This window comes from Camelus dromedarius, unplaced genomic scaffold (assembly GCF_036321535.1).
Source record: "Camelus dromedarius isolate mCamDro1 unplaced genomic scaffold, mCamDro1.pat HAP1_SCAFFOLD_175, whole genome shotgun sequence".
In the NCBI taxonomy this organism is placed as follows: Eukaryota; Metazoa; Chordata; class Mammalia; order Artiodactyla; family Camelidae; genus Camelus; species Camelus dromedarius.
This window is the reverse complement of record NW_026989793.1, coordinates 226,017-232,742: the sequence shown is the minus strand read 5'-3', so window position 1 is coordinate 232,742 and position 6,726 is coordinate 226,017.

Sequence of the window (6,726 nt, the reverse complement as noted above, 5' to 3'; positions counted from 1 at the left end):
GTGTCTATAATACCTCTGCATTTTATGCTGCATGAAGGAACTCCTCTTAACATGCTCAATTTTCATAACTGTATGAGTGTGGAAACCGTATTTCACCCAGCTTGTTGGAAACCCAGAGTTCCAGTCCAAGGTAAACTACGCTCCTTCCATATATATCGGGACGTACTAGTACGAACTCGATTTTACAGTGCAAACCGCCTTTACTTGAAACCGGCTATGAGAAACATGCATAGAAATCAGAGTATTTCTTTCTGTATGTCCCTTAACCTTCAATGCTGGATGAAGGAACGCCACTCCACAAGCTCACTTCGGATATCTGAATGTGTCTTGGAGCCATTCTTCAACTAACTTGTTGGAAACGCAGAGTTTGTGGTATAGAGGAATTAAGCTGCTTACATATCTAAGGGGAGGCACTTGCTCCAACTTGGTTTTCCACAGCAAACCGGTTTTACATTGAAAATGGAGGTAGGAAACCTGCTGAGATAACAGTGTGTGTGAAGAATACCTCTGCATTTTATGCTGCATGAAAGAACGTCTCTCCACATGCTCAAATTTCAGAGCTGTATGAGTATGGAAGCCGTACTTCACCTAGCTTGTTGGAAACCCAGAGTTTCAGTCCAAGGTAAACTACGCTGCTTTAATATATATGGGGACGTACTGGCACCAACAAGGTTTTTCACAGTAAACCACTTTTATTTCAAACCGACTTTGAGGAACATGCTGAGAAATCAGAGTAATTATTTCTGTCACATAACCTTCCATGCTGGATGAAAGAAAGCCTCCCCACAAGCTCACTCTGACATCTGAGTTTGTGTTGGAGCCGTCCTTCAGCTAACTTGTTGGAAACCCAGAGTTTCTGGTATAGGGGAACTACGCTACTTACATATCTAAGGGGAGGCACTCGCTCCTAAGTGTTTTTCCACAGCAAACTGGATTTACATTGAAAAAGGCGTTAGGAAACATGTTTAGAAATCAGAGAATTTGTGTCTCGAATACCTCTGCCTTTTATGCTGCATGAAGGAACGCGTCTCAACATAATCAATTATCAGATCTGTATGAGTGTGAAAGCCGTTCTTCACCTAGCTTTTTGGAAACTCAGTGTTTCAGTCCAAGGTAAACTACGCTGCTTTCCAATATATGGGGATGTACTAGCACGAACTCGATTTTCTTCACTGAAACCGCTTTTACTTGAAAACGGCTTTGAGAAACATGCTGAGAAATCAGAGTACTTGTTTCTGTATGTAACTTAACCTTCAAGGCTTGATGAAAGAAGCCTCTCCACAAGCTCACTTTTGACATCTGAATTTCTAGTGGAGCAGTCCTTCACCTAACTTGTTGGAACCCCTGAGTTTCTTGTATAGAGGAACTATGCTACTTACATATGTAAGGGGGGGCTCTCGCTCCAACTTCGTTTTCCAGATCAAACCACTTTTACATTGAAACCGGCGTAAAAACACGGTCAGAAATCAGAGAATGTGTGTCTAGAAGTCCCTCTGCCTTTTATGCTGAAGGAACGCCTCTCCACATGCTCAATTTTCAGGAATGTAGGAGTGTGGAACCCGCATTTCACTTAGCTTGTTGGAAACCCAGATTTTCAGTCCAATGTAAACTTCGCTGCTTTCATATATATGGGGATGTACTAGCACGAACTCAGTTTTTCACTGCAAACCGCTTTTACTTGAAACCGGGTTTAAGAAACATACTGAGAAATCAGAGAACGTGTTTGTACATCTCACTCTGCCTTTTACGTTTACTGTGAAATGATGGTTTCAAAAAAATTACTTTGCTTTGGTAAACTGTTTTGAATCGTGTTCCTCTGCTTTGATATGTAAATTGGGTAGTTCCCGTATTCCAGAAACTCTGGTTTTCCAACATGTTAGGAGAAGGACGTCTCCAACACAAATTCAAATGTCAGAAGTGATCTTGTGGAGAGGCGTTCTTTCATCCAGCATTGAACGTTAAGTGACATACAGAAATACTTATTCTGAATTCTCAACATGTTTCCTAATGCCAGTTTCTAAGGAAGAGTGGTTTGCTGTGGAAAACCGCTTTGGAGCGATAGCCTCTGCTTAGATATGTAAGCAGCGTAGTTCCCCTAGACCAGAAACCCTTGTTCTCGAAGAAGTAATGTGAAGAATGGCCTCAACTCACATTTAGATGTCAGAAGTGAGCATGCTGGGAGGCTTTCCTTCTTCCACCATTGAAGGTTAAGTGACATACTGAAACACTCACTATGATTTCTTAGCATGTTTCTGAAATCCGTTTCAAGTAAAAACGTTTTGCAGTGGAAATGCGAGTTGGTGCTAGGACGTCCCCAAATATAAGAAAGCAGCGTAGTTCCCCTAGTCCTGAAACTATGGTTCCCAAAAAGTTAGGTGAAAGACGGCTTCTGTACATATACAGATTTGAAAATAGAGCATGTGGAGTGGCGTTCTTTCACCCATCATAAAAGGCAGAGTGACATGTAGAAACACATTCTCTGATTTCTCAGCGTGTTTACTAACGCTGGTTTCAAAGTAAAAGTGGTTTGCTTAGGAAAACCGCGTTGGAGCGAGTGCCTCCGGTTAGATATGTAAGTAGCGTAGTTCCCCTAGACCAGAAACTCTGGGTGTCCAACAAGTTAGGTGAAGGACAGCTCCAACACACATTCAAATGTCAGAAGTTATCATGTGGAGAGGCGTTCTTTCATCCAGCATTGAAGGTTAAGTGACATACTGAAACACTTACACTGATTTCTCAGTATGTTTTTCAGAGCCGGTTGCAAGTAAATGCGGTTTGCAGTGTAAAACCTTTTTGGTACTAGTGCATCCCAATAGATATGTATGTAGCGTAGTTTCCCTATCCCAAAAACTGTGGGTTCCCAATTAGCTAGTTGAAGGATGGCTTCCAAACTCATACATATCTAAAAATTGAGGATGTGGTGTGGAGTTCTTTCATACAGCATAAAAGATGGAGTGACATATAGAAACACTAACTCTGATTTCTCAGCATGATTCTGAAAGCCGGTTTCAAGTGAAAGCTCTTTGGAATGGAAAAGCCTCCTGGAGATTGTGCCTCCCCTTATATATGAAAGTACCGTAATTCCCCGAGGCCAGAAACTCTGGGTTCTCAAAAACCATGGTGAAGGTTGGCTTCTACTCACATATGTTTCCAAAATGGAACAAGTGTAGAAGCATTCCTTTATCTTACCTAAACAGCAAGGCTTCATCTCAAGCACTTACCATGATTTCTCTGCATGTTTACTTGAGTAGATTTAAAGCTAAAAGCATTTTTCGCTCAGAAACCTAGTTAGAGCTTATTCCTGCTGTTATATATATCGGTCGGGCAGTGCCCCAACACCACAGTTCTGTGCTTCCAGCAGTGTTGGTGAAGGATGGCTTCCACACACTTTCGGTTTTCTCTCCTCCTCACTCTTCTGCTTAGACATCAATGCAGGTTGTGTATTGTGGAAGCCAAGGATTTATTTTTCATTTAGGATCATCCTCGGAGAAAACTGAGACCTGCTTCTGCTTCTTTTCCCTGCTAGATTTCCCCTTGGTGCATTTCAAATCCTCAACAGTGAGTTCCTTTAACCAAGTAATTATTTCAAAAAAATGAGCAGGTTTCCATAGGGCCATTACTTCTTTTATATTCTTGCTTTTTAATACCTCCCTTCCATCTCTTTATCTCCAGTTGTCTTATTTCTATGTCCTTTGGTTTGGGCTGATGGCTAATCAGCATTAGTGTAGAAATTGTAGCTTGATATTACTGATCTATATTCTTTCCATGGATATTTGATTTATCATTGGATTTTAGGGAAGATAGTTTCTTTAAAAAAATTCTGGTAAGTAACTTGTGGGGGATACTGATTCTCTTGGCCTAGAATTATAATGCTTAATTTCTGAATAAGTGATACTTTCATAGAGCTCAAAATTCCAAAGGTTTGAGTGTCACCACTGTCCCGAAGCCTTTTATACTTTTCTTTGGGGGCACTCAGAACTGAGTGTGTGTGTGTGTGTGTGAGTGTGGCCTTCTGAACTTAGTTTAGCCTGAAATGAGCAAAGACAAGTACCACCCATTTTACACAGATGACTTTCACAAGTTGATACCTTTTAAAAATATATGAACTGTAATGTTGTAGAATTTTACAAGAGGCAGTGACTTTCAGGGCTGTCAGCAATGGAGGCAGAACAGTTGGAGGGACAGCAGGTGCTCGTGCTCAGTGACTGAAGTCACACAACATCCACGGCCACCTCTGGTTAATCTTATAGAGTTGTTGCTGTCTGCAGGCATTCAGGGCTGTGCCCCCCTCCCCACCAAACATATATATTAGGAAAATTGTTGAGACTCAGTATAAGAAACAATAAAGAATTAGTAAGGGGAATTGAGTTTATTGTTTTTAAAAAGAAAAATTAGCATCCAGGTAGTTTAATTTCAGCTCCTAATAGACTGATGTGTTGACATTCACAAGGATGCATAAACACCTGCAAGATCTTGGGTCAGCACCGGAGACTCTGAAGCAGCAATCACCACACACAAAGTTCACTGCTGCCCTTGACAGCCTTATAGAATTACTTGATTAAGAAAAGGCCATAGATGTTAAATATCATCATTTTGAGAAACCAGTTCTTTTGAAATCTTATATACAAATGTAACTGAATTGGATAAAGAAATGCTAAATGTGTAATAAAGTATCCAAAGAGGTAATGATTACTGAAAACACCACAAATTGAAGAGGACCACAGCATAATGTGCATATATATTTTAAAGATCTGGAAGAATCAGCTGAGCAGTATATTCAAGACATCTATAGATGATGTCAAAAGGGGGTGTCTTTGGATAGCTTTTTGTGAATGTTAGAGTGAAGTCAGGGTCAGGTACACAAATTAGGTTTAAAAGCAAAAGGTGAAACAGATTTCTTTTCAAAAATCTATTGTGTCTGTTTAGAAATCATCAAATCCATGGGTCAAGGTAAGAAAAGAAAAAAAAAAAACTAGTGACCACGTGACTGTTTCAGGAGCTGTTAATAAAATGACAGTTGACAATTGTGTAAATTAGATATGTTCTTGGTGCCCAACTGACCCAAATATTTTTAGTCCATGTGCCAAAAATATATCAAGGAATAAATAGTGATCTATGTTTTGTCAGATCTTTTATCCCCCCTTCAATCCTGCATTGTGATTGGGAAACTAAGAACTTCTACTGCAGGGAGGGGGATTTTCAGAAATGGAATGTCCCCCAACCGAGAAAATAAAGAAAATGTAGCCGTACACTGTAGAGACACAGGGAGATCTGTTGAGCCAGATGACACTTGCTTTACTGTCAACTAGTAGGAGGTGCAGGTTTTGATGAATTGGGTACCATGTTGCTGCCTTTCTCAAGGTATTGCCCAAGGCTCTTGAGAAGCGATGAATTGGGGCCAAGGAATTAGCCTCCGATTGCCCTTTGCCATAGATGTTGCCTGTATTCTCCAATTTTAAGCTTTAGCTTAGACAAGTTGTAGCGTCTTGCCAAGTGAGCTACAGACAGGAAGTGAGTCTTGAAGCATACGGCTCTTTCTTCCTCACTGCAGCAGAGAACCACTGCATTGGAGCATCCTGAGATGTCATCGATGGTCATTTTTCATGTTAGGAATCAGTAAGGATGCTATGTCCACATGGATGAGGAGGGTAAGATTTCAGTCTCTAAAGTGGTAATGATGGGTTGACCTTTTCACTTAAAGAGTCTCACATCAACAAATGCGTGTCTGTTCTGGACCAAGAAGAAGCAAGTGTTTGAAAAAGAATAGCTTGAAAGGTCAGTGGGACATGTCAGGCATCTTCTTCATGTCTTCAATTTCGGGTATCAAAAATGCTTTTCCTATCCTGAGTGATACTGACAATTTGCCGTGTTCTGTGCCTCATGAATACCAAAGGCTTTCCTAAATAATATATCTAGAAATGGTAACATTCTTGATATGTGTTAAACCGGGGGAGATGAAGTAATTAAAATTAGTTCCAAATACTGATTTTCTTAAGGACATCAATTTTATAGAAACTTTTGAAGAATTAAAGTGACAGAAAATTTCAAAGCACTTTTCCTTCTGGTAAGAAAGGGTTCTGTATTCCTTTACTGATGAATGTAACATAGAATCAGTACTAATATTTTTTGTATTGTACTTAGTGTTTACAAAGTGATTCACAGATATTCTCCTATTTCATCTGTGCAATGACCTCTGGAAGGTAAGATTTCCTAGTTATGCTTTTTAATGTCTATTTTTAGCTCTGTCTAAAAGCAGATTGATTGAGCTCCATTTGCTCAGCTTAGAAGGCTGGACTGATTAATTGTGTCAGAACATTCCAGAAGGCAGAGGAAAGGAAGATACATGGGTTCTACATGATGGAAACTGCTCCTGAAATGATTTGACCAGCAGCCTTATCCATTTTTCCCAAGGCTGGAAACAGAACACAACCCAAGACATGGAAAACAGGGAGCCCATGTGACCACAGCCTTGGCATGTATAGTCACGGCTGTACTCCTGTGCCTTAGAGAGGAGGATGATTTGGTCTCTGTTCTACAAACTCTGTTTTGCTTCATCTCCACAGTGTCTTGTTTTATTGGCATATGCTGAAACTTGATTTACATTTCATAGCATTAAAACAAAAATCAAGAACTCTTTATCATTTATAAACTATTTGGTAAATAGTTTTTGGTGAATATTGAACTTTATTATTAGGTCTTACCATGGCAATGTACAACACCTAGTTC